Source organism: Vombatus ursinus, unplaced genomic scaffold (genome assembly GCF_900497805.2).
Source record: "Vombatus ursinus unplaced genomic scaffold, bare-nosed wombat genome assembly UNPS02015129.1, whole genome shotgun sequence".
Lineage (NCBI taxonomy): Eukaryota > Metazoa > Chordata > Mammalia > Diprotodontia > Vombatidae > Vombatus > Vombatus ursinus.
Window position 1 is genome coordinate 986,313 of NW_020954907.1, and position 5,445 is coordinate 991,757.

The following is a 5,445-nucleotide window of genomic DNA, read 5'->3' on the forward strand; positions in this document are numbered from 1 at the left end:
TGAAGGGTCAGCAAAGTAAGTTGGTTCAACTGAATAACAGAGTACCCGAAGCAAAGTGAAATCCAACGTAACAATTTCCACTCCTACCCAGGCCTGTTACCTAACTCATATGGAATTGGCAGATTAGGATCCCAAGAGAGAGAATACTACTCTTCTCTTCAGGGTTCTAAGGGAAACCCTGCAGGTCTGTGGCTTCTAATACTAACTTTGCCCAAAGGGCCTCATTCAAATCCACTTCACAAATGAGTTAAGACATCACCCTGTGATGTCATTGGTCTTCTTTGGAAACGAAGAACAAACAACAAGACCTCATCTGTTGTGTAAGGAACCACTTTCACCTCCCCGTATACACACACACACACACACACACACACACACACACACACATATCCAAAGAGCCTAAAGAACGGGCTCCACACTAAAGATCAAAGGAATCTTTTTGCCCATTATATCCTTGGCATAACTAACAGGCCCAAATCCCCCTTAGCTAGTGCCTTCCTTTCTGATGATGTCCAACTTAACCTATATGTGTTTCTTGTTGTCCACAGTGTTTACATGTTCTCTCCCCAAATAGAAGGTGAGCTCTGAAATCAGGCTCTGTCTTTTGCCTTTCTTTGTCTCCCCAGCACTTAGCACAGTGCCTGGCCCATAAAAGATGAGTAAGTTGACTTTTGTAATAGTCTCAGATGCATGTGTAGGGAACACATGCAGTCCTGGCATACCTCCTGACTTCAGGATTCTTCAAGGAATCCCATCAAGTTTACTTCTGCTGAACTGCTCTGGAGATGGATGGACTGCTATCTTGCTTAGCTGGACTGGCTAGGGAAACTGGGAGCGTTTAGTCTGGAGAAGAGTAGATTTAGGCCACTATATTGGCTGTCTTCAAGTATTTGAAGGGTTGTCCTGTGGAAGAGGCAATATACCTTTTCTGCTAGACCTCAGAGGGCGGGACAGGGAGCAATGGGTGAATGAGTAGAATCCTCAAACAGGCTTATGCAATACAAGAAAAGCCCCAACAATTAGTTGTCTCTGAAGAGTTGTGTGGACTGTTTCAGATCAACTGAGTTTCAGGATGTACCTGGATGACCACTTCTTAGGATGGTGTAGATAGATTCATGTTCAGCTGTGGGCTAGACTGAATGACTTCTAGGATCCCTCCTAGCCCTGAGATTGTTATTCTGTGCCTAACACTGGGCTAAAACCCAAAAACTTCAGTGAGCTTATAGTGTGTCTGGGGAGATAAAACTTGCAGACATGAAATCAAGGGTGTCAAACATCAAAAATCAAAACTGATTTTTGGGATTCAGTCAAAGGGCTGCACTTGAAGACCTAGAGGGCCACATGTGGCCTTGAGGCTGCAGGTTCCCCACCTGATTTAGCACTTACCGTTTGCCAGGAACTGCGCCACCTGCTGAGGATTCAAAGACATGAACAAAACTGCCCCTGCTCTAAAAGAGCATATGGTCTGCTGGAGGAAACAGCATGTACATATGTAAATATGATGCCATGTTGGAGCTGGGCAGCTGAGGACCCAAGTAGCTGAAGCTGATTCCACACCCTCAGTCATTTCCCCCTCCCCCTCCTTTTCCTCCTTCCTTCCTCCTTTCTCCCCTCCCATTCCCTTCCCTGGCCCAGCTCAGCCCAGTCAGACTCATCCTGGCTTGACCTGGCTCCAAGGGCAACCAGAAGCCTCCCAGCAGATGCCCAGGTGGTATATATCTGCCTCTTAAAGTTGGGAAAAGGAAAACAACTTTTTGAGTAATAACGATGCCTCCTAAATTCAAGCATCACCTAAATGATGGTTCCATGAAAAGTAAAAGGAAAAATTTTTTGGAAGAAGATTCCAATGAAGAAGAGGATTTTCTCTGAAGGGGTCCATCTGGAGCAAAATGTGGACCTCAGAATGACCAAATTAGGCATGTACAGAATCAGGGGGATGGAGTGGTTGATGTCATGCAAGAGAATATTACAAAAGTGAGTGAAAGAGGAGAAAGTCTAGATGAGGTCCAAGACAAATCAGAAAGTTTATCAGGTAACACAACAGCTTTTAGCAACAAATCTAAACAGGTTGGAAGAACAATGTGGCAGCGTGGATGCAAAATGAAGGCCATCGTGGCTCTGGTTGCTGTCATCCCTTTGGCGGTGATTATTATTCCTATTGTCTTAAAATATCAGACCTAATTCAGTGACCAGAGATCTCCCATAAAACAATTCTGGGACAATTTTTAAAAAGAAGAAGAAGATTGCTGCATAATTTACTGAAATATGTAGAAGACCTTCAAAAGTGTTTTTTCTCAAGAAGTAAAAAGAAACAAGTATCCAGTTCAAATTGGAACATTGACAAGTCCCCGATTAGCCTCCTCCCCTTCACCAAAATATGCTCTCATTAATTTATTTTTAAAACGGAAACATCTACTTTTCCATGTTATAGGAGCCTAATTTGAAACTAGATACTTGCCAATACATTATTTGTATATAGAGTTAAACATTGATGATATTTATAATTTAACACAATTCCCTACTGTAAACTGGGGGGATGGGGGATTTATTGCATCAAATTCAGGGATAGGGTGGGAGGTAAGAGATGAAACATTATGTAAAAAGGGATGGAAACCAGTTAACGATTTCAAAATGTATCATTTTTCTCATGTAAAAAAAATAGGTTTTGGACATGGTTTCCATAAATTATGGAGAAATTAACGTTTTCAATACTGCTACTTTCAACTGTGACTAAGCACATTCCAGTAAACCTATCTTACCTGTTTAAAAAAAAAAATATGATGGCATCTTGGTGATGTTATCTTGACCCAAACTTCCTCCCCTGCCTTGGACTTCCCACCATCTGTTCTGAAAATGGTTTTCCAACTCCATGACTGTCCCTTTCAAATCTCCTCCAGTCAAGGTCTCCTGTGGTATTCATATTCATTTACCCCCAGATAAAGATACACCTTTCCACATTTCATAATAGGTAGCTGGGTGGCACAGTAGATAGAGGCTTCGTGACCCACAGTTTAAGAAATGCTGAAGGGGTCGAGAGTGGAAAAAGTTTAAGAAGCCCTGGGATAGAGCACTGGATGAACCTGGACTCAAGAAGACCGGAATTCAAATTCACCCTCGGTAATTTACTAGCTGTGTGACCCTGGGCAAGTCATCTGTCTGCCTCAGTTTCCTCAACTCTGAAATATGGATGATAATAATAGCAGCTACAGTTGTGAAGTACTAATGAGATGACATTCGTAAAAATAATTAGCACAGTGCCTGGCACATAGAAAGCATTTAATATATGCTTATTCCCTTCCCTTATATCATCTGGTAGGTTGGACAGACTGAGGTCACTAATGCATCTCTGGAATAGTAGCTCTGCTGCTATCCTCCCTACTGTCAGAATGGTTGAGCTGAACTATTGCCCACCATGACATTTCATTATAACTCAATCCACTAGCCCACTCTCAGGGGTTTTCTTACCCTTATCCTAGTTTCTACCATCAGTACCTACCTGGAGGTGTTTGGGACCACTATACAAGCTGGGTACACCATGGGTACAACATGGGTACACCAGACAGATTGGTATATTATTCCCCCAGGGTTAGGGGGTCAGGGGGAATCCTTGCACAAATGGGATCATGTCTGACTACCTTCCCATTGCAGTAAAAGACTTTGGAAATTGGCAGAAAAAGACTTTCTGCCATCATTCAGGTGGTTATCTCTGTGATGTATTGTGGGGTTACCCTCCTTGGCCCATCTGTGTTCCACTAGTCTATGTTATGAGGGGCTCATTCCAAGCCAAACAGTACCCTTAGAGCCCTAATCTGCTCTGGCTAATGCTCGATGAGCAAGAAAAATCCACTGTGTCAGAGAGATGATAGGACTGCCCTACCAGAAGTGGTAGAGAAACAGGCCCAAAGAGAGAAGGTGGGGCATGGCATAGCACACAATTTATACATCATGGGATCAAGAGAGACCTTCTCACAATGCCTTTCCAGCACTGCAATCTTATCAAGTGCTGGCCTTGGTGTGTGTGTGTGTGTGTGTGTGTGTGTGTGTTGGGGCCCAGGTTGGAGGAGGAGGGAAAGCTGTTTAGGAGGATGGATGTTATTTGAGCTTATTGCCTTATTAATGCATCTGAGTCAGGAAGGAGCACAGCAAATAAGGCCAAAAACCACACTGGCCAATCTGTGTAGGAAAAGGCAACCAGTATAACAAGAAGCCTATTTGGGGAAGGCAGCTGAGATAGCTGGACCCTCAGCTCCCCTACACTCTGTGTATCTTGCTTCCTGATCCAGCAGTGACCTCCTGGCCTTGATCTCCAGTCCCACAACTGGTCTCCCCACTTCAGCCTTAACCCCTGGACTTCAGCTGCTCTGTAGAAACTTTGCCCTGCTATCCCATCAGGAAAGGGGTTTCCCCTCCCTCAGTCTCCTGCCTGGCCTTAACCACTGGCATGAGTATCTCAGCAAGATGATCCATAGCACCTGAGTTCAAATACTCAGCTGTGCAAATACAGGTCAGCAGAGAGGTGGTTGCCTAGGCCAATGTTTGTGTGAAATCGACCCGGGGATTTTAGCGGACTTTAAACTCAGTATTAGTCAATAGTGTGACATAGCAGAGACAAACAAACTAATACTGTCAGAAGCAGCTGAAGTCAAGAAAACCTGGTGCAAATCCTGCCTCAGATACTTACTAGCTATATAGGCAAGTCACTGACAACTCTCAACCTCAGTTTCCTCATCCATAAAATAGGGATGATAATAATACCTACCTCTCAGGGTTGTTATGAGGACCAAATAAGTATAAAGTATGTTGCCAACCTAATAACTATAGAAATGCTAGCTATCATTTAATTATTATTTGTGTGTGTATGTAGGCAATAGGGTAAAGTGACTTGCCCAAGGTCACACAGCTAGTAAGTGTCAAATGTCTGAGGCCGGATTTGAACTCAGGTCCTCCTGACTCCAGGGCTAGTGCTCTGTCCACTGCACCACCTAGGTGCCCCATATCATTTAATTATCTTAGACTGTGGTAATACAAATAGAATGGCTATAACAAGTGGAAGAGGTGTTTCCAGTATACTCTGTCCTGGTCAGACTACCTCTAGAGTATTGGGTTCAATTTGGATGATACTAAGGATGAGAAAGGACACTGGCAAGCTAGAGTATAGCCACAGGGTGACCAGGCTGGTGAAGGGACTGGAAACCACCTCCCCCAAGGATAGGTTGAAGGAACTGATGCGTGTTTATCTTGGAGAAGAAAAGCTGTATGGGGGCCCAGGAGAGCTGGCTTCAAACATTTGAAGGATTCTGCTGTGGAAGAGGGATTGGCTTTGTTCTTTTTGGCCCCAAAAGGTGGAGCCAGGAGCACTGAGTGGATGTTGAATAGAGGCAGTTCACACACACACACACACACACACACACACACACACACACACACACACACACACACACACAC

General features: G+C 44.0%; 1 pseudogene; it reads left to right on the forward strand.

The window, feature by feature from the left end:
• The first annotated feature begins 1,767 nt into the window (after nt 1-1,767).
• On the forward strand, nt 1,768-2,181 carry LOC114031265 (annotated as a pseudogene).
• The last annotated feature ends 3,264 nt before the right edge of the window (nt 2,182-5,445 follow it).